Here is a 15,010-nt window from a genome sequence, read left to right on the forward strand (position 1 = left end):
AAAATTAAGAATTTTAAGCTAATTGCTTAATTTTCACTTAATTGGATGCTTGACTAGATGTAGTCCAATATTCTCTAATAATGTTCCCAGATGAAATATATGTGTTTAGAAGAAGAACAACTTCAACTTTTCTTTCTTTTTTTTTTTTTGTAGAGACAGAGTCTCACTGTACCGCCCTCGGGTAGAGGGCGTCACACGGCTCACAGCAACCTCTAACTCTTGGGCTTACGCGATTCTCTTGCCTCAGCCTCCCAAGCAGCTGGGACTACAGGTGCCCGCCACAACGCCTGGCTATTTTTTTTGTTTTTGTTGCAGTTTGGCCGGGGCTGGGTTTGAACCTGCCACCCTCGGCATATGGGGCCGGTGCCCTACTCACTGAGCCACAGGCGCCGCCACAACTTCAACTTTCAAATTCTCTATATGAACAGGCAATTTTCAAGAGAAAGCATGACTTTTTAATCAAAAGGAAGTAGTATATATCCTACATTAAAAAAGAAGGACTCTGAATTTCAAGTATATATGTAATTAGAGAAAAAAAAACCCTCAATAATGAATCCAAGAGAAGATTAATAAGCCTTTATTAATTATGATAAAACACCAATCGGGCAAATTTAACAAAGGCGAATACAATAAGTAGAGTTCAAAAATTATACTTGAATTCTGAGTGGTTTACATTACACTAAGTCATCAGCATATATTTAATTATAGACAGGCAAAATTCAGACTGTTAGAAATAAGGTGCTTTACACTTTAAAGGACATAGAGGCCAGGCATGGTGGTTCACCCCTGTAATCCCAGCACTTTGGGAGGCCAAGGTGAAAGGATCATTTGAGACAAGGAGTTCAAGACCAGCCTGGGCAACATAGCAAGACTCCATCTCTACAAAAAATTTAAAAATTGGCTGGGCATAGTGGTGGGTAGCCAAAGTCCTAGCAGCATAGGAGAGTAAGGTGGGAGGATCGTGTAAACCAAGAGTTCAACAGTCTGGGTGACAGAGAGAGACTCTATCAACCAATCAATCAATACTACATAAAGTTATTCAGAACATTTTTTTCTTAAAAACTATTCTTAGTAAAATATCACAAGAATGGAGAAGCATGAATCCTATGTACTCAATTTTGATATGAGGACAATTAATGACAATTAAGGTCACGGTAGGGGGAGGAGAGAGCAGAGAGAGAAAGAAGGAGGGAGGGGTGGGGAAAGGAAGAGAAGAGAGAGGGAAGGAGGAAGGGGGGTGGTGCCTTGGTGTGTGCCACACCTTTTGGGGGCAAGACACGATTGCAAGAGGGACTTTACCTAACAAATGCAATCAGTGTAACCTGGTTTATTGTACCCTCAATGAATCCCCAACTAAAAAAAAAAAAATTATTCCCTCCTGATAATATTAAATGGAAAAGTACCAGTATTGCCACAGTGGTAGTATTACATACTTGTCATATAATGAAGCATAGATTTTTACTTTAAACAGTACCTACTGGCTCAGCGCCTGTGGCTAAGTGGGTAGGGCGCCATCAACATACACTGAGGCTGGTGGGTTTGAGCCTGGCCTGGGCCTGCTAAACAATGACAACTCTAAACAAAAAATGGCTGGGCCTTGTGGCAGGTGCCTATAGTCCCAGCTACTTGGGAGGCTGAGGCAAGAGAATCGCTTAAGCCCAAGAGTTTGAGGTTGCTGTGAGTTGTGACACTATGGCACTCTACCAACGCCAACATAGTGAGACTCTGTCTCAAAAAAAAAAAAAAAAGAAAGAAAAACAAATAGTACCTACTTATAGCATTTAAAAAGAAAAACACATAGCAGCCTTATTCACAATAATCAAAAGGTAAAAGCAACCTAAGCATTTGTGGATGGATGAATGAATAAACAAAATGTAATAAATACATACATACATACATACGGAATATAATTCAGCCTTGAAAAGGAGAGACATTCTGACACATATCACAATGTAAAACACTTTTCTAAGTAAAGTAAGTTGGTCGCAAAAGGACAAATATTATATGATTCTACTTATATAAAGAACCTACAGTAGTAAAATTCATAAAGACCAAAAGTAGAATGATGGTTTCCAGGGGCATAGTGATGAGTGGAAAGGGGTTTAATGGGGAAAGTTCTGGAGATGGCCCATGGTAATGGTTACATAACAATGTGAACATACCACAGATCTATACAATTACATGGTTGAAGGGGTAAGTTTTACCACAATTTTTTAATTTTAAAATACTTCTTAGTATTTAAAAAGTACTCCATTTTTTTAATGACCAAAAAAATGAAAGAAAATAACAGCACTTGTACAGCTAGGAGCTAAGCCAAAGGGAAACATTTCACAAAAGAGAGCTCTACAGGGCGGTGTCTGTGGCTCAGTGAGTAGGGCGCAGGCCCCATATACCTAGGGTGACGGGTTCAAACCCAGCCCAGCCAAACTGCAACAAAAAAGTAGCCAGGCATTGTGGCCAGGCGCCTGTAGTCCCAGCTACTCGGGACGCTGAGGCAAGAGAATCACCTAAGCCCAGGAGTTGGAGGTTGCTGTGAGCTGTGTGACACCATAGCACTCTACCAAGGGCGATAAAGTGAGATTCTGTCTCTACAAAAAAAAAAAAAAGAGAGAGAGAGCGCTCCACTTTTTACTATAAATGCCAATGCTTCCAAAGAATAACCATGTATTTTACCACTAGTCTTCTCAAGGAAACCTAGTGGTTACCAACAACATGCCAACTTGGTTGATTTTTGTGAAGACACATAATATTTGAAAGTATTAGAAAAGGAAGTTGATATTTGTTCAATAGAATTTATACATATTTAATTATGTTTTTATATTTAATCACTACTTATACATTTTTACATATTATATTATATAATTTTAATATAATAACATTATATATACGTTTTTATATTTAATCACAATTTATACATATTTAATTATGTTTATCAACCAGTAATTTCTCAACTAACACTGACTGCCTTTAGCCATTCATCACGGTTGTAAATTCCAGGAAACTTACAAAAAGTTTAAGGCCAAACAATAGTTACATTTTATTAAGTGTTCTCCTGTGTACTAAACACCATATATACTTTTCCTCAATTACTATTTACTACAACTCTGTAAGGGCAGTGTTACTATCCTCTTTCAAATGAGGAAACCAAAGCACAAGGAGTAAGTAGCCTGATGGTTTGCAACTACAGTGTTCGATGGACATCTGTCTGATTCTGTTCTATCAACACATGGCCTCCGCCCACGAGCAATTAAACACCAGTACACTTAAGCACATGAAAATGTAAAACAAAACCAAGAATATTTTTAAAATACTCTGTTTTCAAACTAGAAATACTGCAGGGATTTTGACTAGCTGCTTTATAATAAAACAAACCTAGGTTAAATATATTTTACGTGTGAGTGGCAATTAAACTAAGGTTACCCAAGAAGATGGTGAAATTTCTATGAATGGGAATTATCAAGAATACAACACAGACGGAAACAACCATCTGTCTTATACAATCTATGTACAATATTACCCAGGGTCAATTTCTTGAGGTTCTTTTCCATTCACAAACAAGAACTATCTTAAAAATATCTTTCCCCCTTTCTTCTCTCTCCTTTACACACACACACACACACACACACACGTATGCACAAACACAAACTTTAGTTATTTCCAAAGCTCTGGGGGAAGAAGGATTGCTGAGGAAGATGTGTCTGAACAAGTTAGCAACCGTGTGGTATGACAGGGGGTCATGTCTGTGGGCAGACACAGATTGAACAGAATCCTTGGCAGGACAGCTATTCATCTACATAGTTGAGGCAGCTCACTCATCAGTAAAAACAGGAGGACACCACTGAGCATGAGGGAGAAAGGGAACATTCATGAATGTCACCAATAAACAGGTGCAAATAAGGCATTGAAATCATCAGCAGGAGATGAAAAGTATCTTCTCTATGGAATTAAAATCCTATGTCATGTCAATTGAAGCAAAGTAGACAAAAAGTCTTTCTCTTCTTTTAATTTAACTTCCCTACTCTTGAGATTTCAATCAGAAGAAATCCTTTCTAACATTTAGATATTCTGTCTTCTTTCTTCAGTAGATGGGGGAAAAGGCCTGGCAAATGTATCTTGAGCTAGCAAGGGGAAAAATGATCCTATTATACTCTCTCTTAGCTACTCACCCTCCTTCCCATTTACTTGGATTTTTCTGACCACAAAGGAAGCTCTGATAACATTCAAAATCTTTCAATGCAGGCAGGGAAGATGTTTATGGTGTTAAGTATATTCATAATATTAAATACTCTCTTTTTAAGCAACTGTGGTCAAGGGAGCAGAAAGCTAATCAAACTTTGTAGTACTTGAGGATAAAAGTCACTTGACACTATTGCTTCTACTGTTCAGAAACAATTCACATCCTTCTTTGCAAGAACACTACAGACCCAAGAAACAGAAGCAGACTTAAATTGTCTGACCTCCCCTCGCAGCCCTCAGGCTGTTGGAAAAAAGCAATACATATTTTGGTCTCAAATTTATCACTCCCATTTTCACAGTCATAAATTATTTCTCAGGCTTAAAACCAACAGGATTTTACAAGGACACACACTGTAGGGCATTTAAATTTCAGTAACTAAACTCAGATGTATGAGACAGTTTAAATCTTTATAAAAGCTCCCTGTTTCAAAACTGCACAAAACAGAATCCTAGAAAACCTGTTTACTAAAATGCTCAAAATAAGGTTAAAACTAATGTAATAAACATATCTCTTCAAAGGTCCTGGTACATGGGAGGTAATGAACGAATGAATGAATGAATGAATCTTAGATCATAACCTATCATAGCTAATCAACTAATTTTTGTTGTTATAATGTTCAATATAAATGATCACAGATTATCTTCATCAGAAAACCAACAGAACAATTCAGGTGTTCAAAGTTCTGTTTCCTTCACTCACACAGAAAATGAGTTTAGTTAAGCCAGGTGCCATTACATAAGTAGGCTAGATAGGATAAACAGGAAAATTAGCAAATGCTTTTGAACAAACTGAATCATGGCAAACAAAAGGCAAAAGCAAAGAGAACAAAGTTGAAGTAAGATGCTTAAGGAAAAACCCCCAGTTTTGGCATGAATCTAGAAGAAAAACAAAAACTGTCTATTAGGGACACAATCAGAGTGAGGCCATTTGTCAAGAGTCTACAGGAACAAACCCTAAGTGGCTGTCTTACATGTCTCAAGAGGCAGCACTGAACTGATGCCTTCAACTGCTGGTGCCGTAGCCCCAATTGTGGGAGCTCTAATTTGACCTCCTGAGAAAGAATCCCAATTAGAACTGCATAGAGGAAGCTGTTTAGACATGGAGATTTGGGTCAAGTCTGACCCAGTGTGTAATGTCAACTGAAACAAAAAACTAAAGGAACTTTCTCAAGCATGTTTTCTGTTCTAGATAAAAGCTAAGGACCTTTTAGACCCAGCCTTTGAAGTAGGCCTCCCTGGACCAGAATGAGAACAGCTCAAAAACTGAAAGCCGGCATGATTTTTTTTTCCAAGCCTACTGCTGTGCTTTGCAGAAATAAGAGAGTATTATAGCAAGGTATATATCCTATTCTAGCAAAATTTGCTAGTTAAAAATGTTTAATTCTTAATGGTCAAATGGCAAGCTATGAAAAGTATTCATCTGTTAGTGATTTTAAACCTGGCTTCCTATCTAAATTTGCCATCACTGACAATTCCTTTTGGAAGTGCCCCAAATCTATTTTATGATTCTATTACCACATCAAATACAAGGCACATTCATCTGGTGAGATACAAAAACTTGGGCCTGTTTGGGGATTTAAGAGGATAAGGGTATGAAAAATGTATATATAATTTAGGCTTTCAACTATAAATCACATAGAAACAAGAAAATAGCATGAAACAAAACAAAAATTCACTCTATCCCATCCAGTTCTTAATGCCAGTGAACCATAGATCAAAGGTTCGTATTTGCAATCCAGCAAGTCTTTCAACCCACTAAGACTTTGCATATGTACTTTTTTCCATGGATAGATACTGTACCTTTCACTAAATTCTCAAAGGAATCTGTGGCCCAACAGAATTCAAGACTCACTTTTCTAGGTTTATATGAATTTGCAGGTAGATTCTAGCTACCCATGATAATATCTCCTTTTGGTCACTTTGCCCCAAAGGAAGAGAGAACTTGTGTATTGCGGATATTATCAATGGATAAAGAAATTGAGATGAAAGTACACAAAATGAATTTTGACTCAACAAAGATGACTGGGATTAAAAAAATATCCTATCTTCAACATTAGGCTCATTGAATAATATGAGTTAAGACAACTAAAATCCAAACAGCATACTCCAGTAAGATCATAACAATTTGCAATTAACTCAGTATGGGAAACTCTCCTGGGCAGATGGTCTCCACAGTACAATGCAGAGAGTCAAGTTCTTCCATGATTTGGACAACAAAATAATTTTACCTGCTTCTTTCTGGGTTTCCTCAATATATTTACCTCACTATTTCATCACTCCTCAAGGGAACCCGGGAAACAATATGTACCATGTGTACACAAAGAAAGATAGTCATCAATTACTCATTTTAATACTTGCTGCTCTTGCTGAAGCAAGACTAAAAAGTTGCTGCAATTTTATTTCATAATTTGTTTTAAAATCACCAATCTTGCCTTTCAAGAATTTTGATAGACTTAATACTAATATGAAACCAGTAGGGGAACTAATACATGGCCCAAATAAGGGTAAAAACTCAATTCAATTCAAGTTGGGGGGAGGGGGGAGGAGGAGGCAGGGAAAAGGAGAGGGTAGGTGTGCCCTCACCAAACCTGTACAAGTAAGGGTGTATGACACACCTCCTGGGTGCAAGACGCAATCTACAACAGGGACCTTACTAACATCGTGAAGTAATCATTTGTACCCTTATATTAATTTGAAATTTAAAAAAAAGAATTTTGATAGGATATTGGTAATAAGACAACCATCTAGTACATAAAAAGCTCATCTTTTACGAGTATAGCTGCCTGTTCATGCCCAGGATGAACAGTCACTGACAGCAGAAACCAGCCTGTGGGCTCTAAGCACAGTCACACGGCCACAGTGCAGAGTGCACAGTGGAGCACCATGTCATTCCTGGCACCGAGCACACAGGGATCAAAGGCACGGGCATAGCTGGCGTGCCATGATCCACAACACTAGATGCAGATCCAGCACTAAAGCTCCAAATGCTTCCATATAAAATTACAAGGACACTGACAAACCACCTGTTGGACTAAAGAAAAAAATAAATTATGCCTCTATTAGTCCACTTCTCCCTATATTTTGCTGTAAAATTGGTTCTTTGATTTTTTAATGCATATATTCTACTATAAATGTTAAGTTTCAGTTTATCAAATGCTTTAGAGCAGCGGTTCTCAACCTGTGGGTCACGACCCCTTTGTAACAGTGAAAATACATCCTGAATATCAGATATTTACATTATGATTCATAACAGTAGCAAAATTACAGTTATGAAGTAGCAACAAAAATAATTTTATGGTTGGGGGTCGCCACAACATGAGGAACTGTATTAAAGGGTCACGGCATTAGGAAGGTTGAGAACCACTGCTTTAGAGCTTATGGGAAGCATAACTTTGTTATAACGTTTACCAGTTTGTGTTCCTTCTTACTATCAGTGACAATGTTTTAAAGTGAACCAAAAAAACCAATTGAGCATTTTCTCAACAATGCCTCCAACTCTCCCAACTAAAAGTTTCTGGGAAATACTAACGAAAAGCTATATTCAGCTGTACCAGCGGTTCTCAACCTGTGGGTCATAACCCCTTTTTAATAATGAAAATACATTGCGGCATTAGGAAGGTTGAGAACCACTGAGCTATACTCTATGTTCTTTCATTCAGAACATGTTAAATATGCAGCATTATGGTAATAAGGCAAGGTAGAAGTAAACATAAAAGATGAACAGGATGTTTATTCACTTGTTAAATAAACACCAATAAGTGTGTGTAATATTCTAGGAGGAAATCTGGGCTCCAGGGGTGAAAAGAAGAATGAGTCATAGCCCCACCCTCAAGACTATCCATGAAGGAGAAAGAGAGACGGACAATCACTGGAATTAAACGGGAGCAGTATATCAGTAGAGGCTTGTACATGGTGCTGTGTTCAGTGATTCATGGAAGGGGATACAGGGAATGAGCTTCAGAATTTTAAAGAAAATGCCCTCAGTTATAAAGTTTTAACATTATTTTTTGAAATAGTCACTTGATTCAAAATTCAAAAGGAATAAATGTTTTTATGTTAAAAACTTTTATCACACCTGTCCCTAGTTACCTAGTTGCCCTCCCATAAGCACCCAGTGTTAACACAGGAGTAGTTTCTTATAACACTCTAATATTGCTTCCCTGATTAGACAAGGCTTTGCCTGCCAATGATGCTCTCATGAGTATATTGTATTTTATTATATATTTACATAGTATATATTTTATTATGACTAAACACCATTCTGTAGTAAATGAAGCAATTCATAAAAACAGACTCCCCATGTTACTAAATACCAAGTGAGTTTCTGTCTTTACTAGATAAACATGCTTATGTTTTTTATAATACTTCAAGATAGAGAAGATAATGAATAGGAACAAAATAAAAAATATATATATATAAGATGCATTCTAGATGAAAAAAGAAAATGGCAAGAATATCTTTTAAAATATTCAGTGTGCTCGCTTCGGCAGCACATATACTAAAATTGGAACGATACAGAGAAGATTAGCATGGCCCCTGCGCAAGGATGATACGCAAATTCATGAAATGTTCCATATTAAAAAAAAAAAAATTCTCCAGTATACAGCTTTGATTAAATCTAAAATTACTGTCTTAGGTTCAATTGAATATGACTCCAGTGGGTTTGGGTATTAATGTGCCCCATGTTAATGTGGTGATTCTGGTGACAATTTTTAAAGAAAATAGATAATTTATACTGTCAGTTCTCACTTGGCTTCACAAATGGAGACAGTGTCTGTGAACAACATACATGACAGGGAATCCTCTACATCCCACTTTGCTCAGCAACCCCGTCCCACCACTCTTGTCTTCCCAGCACTAGCTTGCTCAGACTTTCTTCCAAATAACTGCAATGGCTAACAGCTAAGTAATTGGATAGTTTGCAGTAAGGTGCACAGTATAGAATTGATGATTAAAAAAAAAAGGAAAGAGCTATGGAGAGCATTAATCATGAAAATGTCAGGGAAGTCTCCAGTCTCTAGTATTCCAACCTCCACAATACAGAGTTCCGAGTATGTGGCTGAAATATGTCTAAAGATAGCGTATTTGGTGTCTTATCAACATTGGGAGCCATTTCTAGCATTCTGGAAATGGAGGAATGAAATACTCAGAAACAGAAGATATTCACGAGTGAGATGTAGAGGGTCACAAGTGGGACAGTAAGCAGACTTGCTGGCATCAGAAACAAACAGAATGAGCTACATAAAATAACAAGGCAATCAGAACAAAGAGATTGCTAGTGAGATGGGAAATCAAAGTGATTACCAAAGCACCAATAACACAAAATAAATGTTTAAAATCATGGACTTTTTAAGAGGCCAAAGAGTAAATTAACAAAAATTTGTAATTCTGACAAAATCAATTTCTTCTAGAATAGGTAAATTAACAAAATCATTAAAAGTTTGGAAAAGACGAATGCAATAAAACCATGACTAAAGTTATAAACACCAGGGCCAAATCTACATTGCTTTTTCTAATTTATGTTGTATCATAGAGGTTAATGGTACTTTTCACTTAGAGTCAAGATGCATCCATGAGTAAATAAAGCTCTAAGAAAAAAATATATAATTCTATCGCTCACAGTAGAGCTCCCTAAAAATTGAGCATATATATAAACTTGAAGAACATTTCTTTGTTCATTTTTAGTAAAGGTTGAATTAGTGAAAAACTTAAGCTGTGTTTAAAAGAGAGTGAACTATTAAGAGAAAGCAAAATTGCTTTGGGAATTGACCATAATTAATTGCAAAATAATAGATATTAGCACAAGTTCATGTTATTCAATTACCAGAATATAGAAGCCAAGTTGTCTTTAAATTAAAGGTAAAGAAAAGCAGAGGGGACTTTTGCATATTTTATATTTTTGTAGCTAATAAATTCACCCTGCCTTAACCTGTCACAGATAAGCTGCTACTATCTAACAGTTCTCTCGGGAACAAGCCTGTCCATCTGCACAATTTAGCATATTTGCTCTAATTACTGCTTGAGTAGCTTATTGTTGGTCCCCACTGATGGTCAATGAGCCTGAGGGCAGCAGGAAGAGCTGTTTGACCCAACCACTAACCCCAAGGGATGGCCAGTAACCTGCTGGCCCGACCTGTAAGTGAGGAAAGAACTAAAAATTCTTATTAGGATTCACTGTTTTTTTTTTTCCCTTAAACTCAAGAAATAAAGTACACCACAAAATCTCTTTACCAATCCACCTATGATATAACTGCTTTATATCTTTCCATTAAAATAAAATATTTTAATTTTAGAAATTTGAATATTGTTAGATTGCATATTTTATGCAATCAATATATAAAGTATCTATAATAATTTACATATTTCAACTATAGCATGATCTAGTTCAATGGTTCTCGTCTGGGGAAAATTTTCCCCCGGAGGATATTTTATAATCTCTGGAGATGTTGATTCTCATGACTGAAAGGTATAACTATTAGTGGATAAAAGTCAAAGATATGGCTAAACAGTCTATGGAGCATGGAACAGCCTCCTCAAACAAAGAATTATCTGGTCCAAATGTCAATAGTGCCAAGGTTGTTCTATTTGATAGAAAATTGAATTAGTTCCTATTATTAATTTGTCTTGTAATTTAGTAAATCAATTACTTCCTTTTTATCCTTAAATGCCTACATACCTGGATTGATTGTTTAAATATAAGCTTTCTGACCCCCTGACAATGAATCTGAATTTGTTAGGAAAGGGACAAGGGAATTTACTTTTACATCCAGCACCCTACTACCTCTGCCCTCTAAATTTTGAAAGACAGATATCTTATTTGTAGGGGGGTTCATACTTAAATTCAAGATGTTATGTTGTATATCCTTAAATATTCAAGAAACAAAAACAAATGTTATTCCAGTTACTATGTTAATATTTTAAAATTATACTGAGGCTAGAAGAGATGTTAGAGTTCATTTATAAAACCTTCTTATTTCATAGATGAGAAGATTAAGATGGGAGCTGCCTGAAATTACAGAACCAGTTAGTGACCCAACCCAGGTGACTAACTAGTGTTTCCCTCCAAACCTTAGGGTACAGGTAACATGTAGTGAATGTTTCTACAGGGCTCTAAAGTTTCCCGCATGGTCTCTCTCCCAGTCATTTCCCACATTTACGTCCAATCTTCTGCATATGGAGCCAAGAAAGTAATGCCAAATAAAGAACATTGAAAGAGATTTGTGAACATCTGTAAGATAATATAGAATTCAGTTCAAATTAGTGTAATATAGAGCCGCTGACATAAATGCAAGCATTTGAAGATATAACACAGGGGAAATATATCAGGAAAGGCTTCCTGTAGAAGATCTTGAATCAGATTCTGAAGGAGGAAGAAGAGAAAGTTGACTAGGAAGAGGTATAGGGCATTTTTGTTTGTTTGTTTTGCAGTTTTGGGCGGGGGCTGGGTTTGAACCCGCTACCTCCAGCATATGGGGCTAGCATCCTACTCCTTTGAACCACAGGTGATGACTGGTATAGGGCATTTTTGATTCAAGGAATGGTGTATGCAAAGGCCCCAAAATAGAAATTAGCAAATCAAATTCAGAGAACTGCTAATAGTTTTAAGTAACTATAGCAGGAAGAACATATTAGAAAGTGTTCAGAAATCAATTTGTCAAGATTAGCAAGCTAATTTAGAGAGGGACAAAGAATTGGTAAAATCTTCTAAGTGCCAATCTGTGTGGATTCTCAGGACACCTGCAACTACTGTACACTTGTTTATTATTCCCTCAAATGATCATATTTGTTTACTTCACTTTTGCTCTAACTACAGTGTAAGTTCAATGCGCTAAGAGTTTAGATTGCAACAAGGAATGTCTACTGGAGGTGAGGAGACTACTTCAAAATGAGCTGGACATGCATGGATGCTACAGAAATCAGAATGGGTATAACTACAAAGAATCAAAGCTTACTGGACCTCAGAGCATGTGCCCTTCAGATCTGTACTCCTGCCTTCCTTTCTGACCACAGAAGTCCCAGAAACAGCCCCTCCTGTGGTCATGGAGCCAGTCTGCTGTAACAGCTGAAGTACCTGCAAGGCTACCGGTGATACCTGAGAGGTGCTGTCTGATAAAGGCTGGCTGCACTGGACAACTGGATAACTGGAGACCTGGCAACTAAAATGCAAGTGACACTGTCTGGAAGTGTAGATGAGTCAATGTCCCCCTCTCCAGGCAAGCAGATTTTAACTAATGGGAATTTTACCTAATTCTAACAGAAGGGAGCCAGTGGATACACTTTACTCTCTTCCTGCTCCTGAGAGACTGCTCTGACATGCTTGAGTGAATGTCCCCTTTCTGATGGCCATTCTATGAGATGAAGAAATCACTGAGCAGTGTGTTGCGAAGCTGTGGGCTGGTACCGTGAACCTCTTTATATTGGTTCACCTGCCTTGCTGCATTTCCACTCACTTCCACCTCCTTGGGTTTGCACTCCCTGGTGAAGTGCTACGATGTAACCATCTGACTCAGGATCTAGGGCAGGTGTCTAGGGCAGGTTTAAACTTTTTCAACAGGGGGCCAATTCACTGTCCCTCAGACTGTTGGAGGGCCGGACCATAGTTAAAAAAAAAAAAACTATGAACAAATTCCTATGCACATTGCACATATCTTATTTTGAAGTAAAAAACAAAACGGGAACAAATACAATTCATACCACTTCATGTGGCCCACGGGCCGCAATTTGAGGACACCTGATCTAGGGTCTGGACATCTCAGGCTAAGAAAAAATTTATCCTACTTAGTAAGTGAAACTCAACCAGAGTACTTAATGTGCTGATTTTCAATCTATTGCCTCAAATCCAGCAAGGCTTAGAGATTTGTACATTGGTAAGTGGGTGGCACAGGCTTGCTCCATTGCCAGTTCATCAGCTCAAAATTATTTCCACCAGATACTACGGTCTTTGCTGCAGCCATGTAGCAATCAAGTTGTCCAGCTTTTTTGTTCTATGTGACTAGAGACTATGCAAGATGGGATATGAAGGAACTGAGGGGAAAAGATAGGTGGGCAAGCACCGCACAGAAGAGAAGCAACAGGGAAATTGAAGGAGACTAATTGCAGAAGATCAACAACTCCCACCAGCAGGACATCCCACAGCACACCACAGTGCACCACAGCCTTTGGGAAGCCTAAACAGCATAAATGGCTAAAGGTGTTTCCTGATGAATGAGGCTTTAGTTCTTTGGCAGGTAACCGAAGTCTGACTTTGGGAACAAGAACACCTGGAAGTCAGTTCAGCTCTTGAACTGCTCCAAATTCCTCACACCAGGTTCATTATGAGAAGCCACCTGTGACTCTGCTCATCAAATCCTGCTGGTTTCTGGTTCTGATCTGTTACAACACACCAAAGAGTCATTTCTAATTACAAAAGTAAAATAAATAATTCATAAGGATTTCAGCTTAGAGCCAATGTGAGATTGGTCTATGTTGATGATCACAGAATTGCAAATTGCTTCAACACTTCTGCAAAGTAATTACTTAATCCAAGTAATAAAACCTGAGTAATATAAAGTAACAAGTGGTACGGCTCAGTTTTAATTAGTGAAAATTATGAATTACAAAATGTTCTTTTTAGGAAATACTTGTGTATGAGAATGTTATGTATTCATCAAACTCTGCTTTCTTTTCCTCTTGGGCACACAAGAGTATCTAGGCAGAAGTAGATTTGTGTAAGAGACTCTCCATGATTTTTCCCTTTTCCTAGCCTGACTTGTGCAAGAGACTCTCCATGATTCTTCCCTTTTCCTAGCCTCTGCCTAATAATAAGAGATGACAAGACCTTGCAGAAAAGTTAGCACAGAGAAACAATAAAAGAATCCTAGATCCCTAACTGGATGCCTTGAGCAGAGGCAACTACTCCACCCCACACCCACACAATCCCACTATTAGAGCTGGACCTAATAGAGAAATTTTTTTTTTTTTTAATGTTAAGATACTGATTTTGGTGGAATTATTGGTTACAATAGACAACAGTAAAATAAACAGTGCATTTGGGCAGCACCTGTGGCTCAAAGGAGTAGAGCACTGGCCCCATATGCCAGAGGTGGCGGATTCAAACCCAGCCCTTGCCATAAAAGTGCAAAATAAATAAATACTGCATTAGTTACAGTTTCTAACCAAAAGAGAGCATGTTAAAAAATGGGTGTTTGATACAAATGTTTGAGCTGAAACATCTTCAGGATCGAAAGACATCTGGAATTTCAACATTAAAAAATTCTAATTTTTTTGAGCTGTCATTTTTTAAAAAGATGATTTTTTGTGTCAGTTTAGGTTTCCATTTTTACTTTTTAAAGCAATTTATGCAAATAATGAAATTCGTTTACATTTTCTACATAAGACTCCTACACATACTGTAGTTCATACTGAATTTCAGATTAGTAAAGTCCAAATTACGTGAGTTGTCTATGAGTGTATGAAAGTATGTGTATTTTTAGTTACAAGTTATGAGTTAAATGTATTCAGTGGCATATTCCAGATTCCCTACCGAACAATAAATGTATTCCATTTGACATATCTGTTAAATCAATTGTCCCAATCTCTTTCCTTCCATTACTACTTGTGCTCTGAAAACCATAAAGCTTTTCTTTTAAATATGGCTGAAACTCATTATCCTTTCTACCAATTTATTGTCCTATCACTTTTCCTTCTTTTCCTTTTATTGTCCTCAATCAAGTAAGTGTTATTTTCTTGCTTTTGGCTGGAAATTCAACTGAATCAACTTTCCAACAAATCTCTA

General features: G+C 37.4%; 1 protein-coding gene and 1 non-coding gene across 2 annotated transcripts in view; one reads left to right on the top strand and one right to left on the bottom strand.

Moving 5' to 3' along the window:
* COL25A1 (collagen type XXV alpha 1 chain) overlaps nucleotides 1-15,010 on the bottom strand; it is a 535,414-nt gene that overhangs the window by 376,182 nt on the left and 144,222 nt on the right. The gene's annotated exons all lie outside the window — the stretch shown is intronic.
* On the top strand, nucleotides 8,711-8,817 carry LOC128592121 (U6 spliceosomal RNA). Its single transcript, XR_008381772.1, has one exon. It is a non-coding gene; the product is annotated as a U6 spliceosomal RNA (small nuclear RNA).

This window comes from Nycticebus coucang, chromosome 1, assembly GCF_027406575.1.
Source record: "Nycticebus coucang isolate mNycCou1 chromosome 1, mNycCou1.pri, whole genome shotgun sequence".
In the NCBI taxonomy this organism is placed as follows: domain Eukaryota; kingdom Metazoa; phylum Chordata; class Mammalia; order Primates; family Lorisidae; genus Nycticebus; species Nycticebus coucang.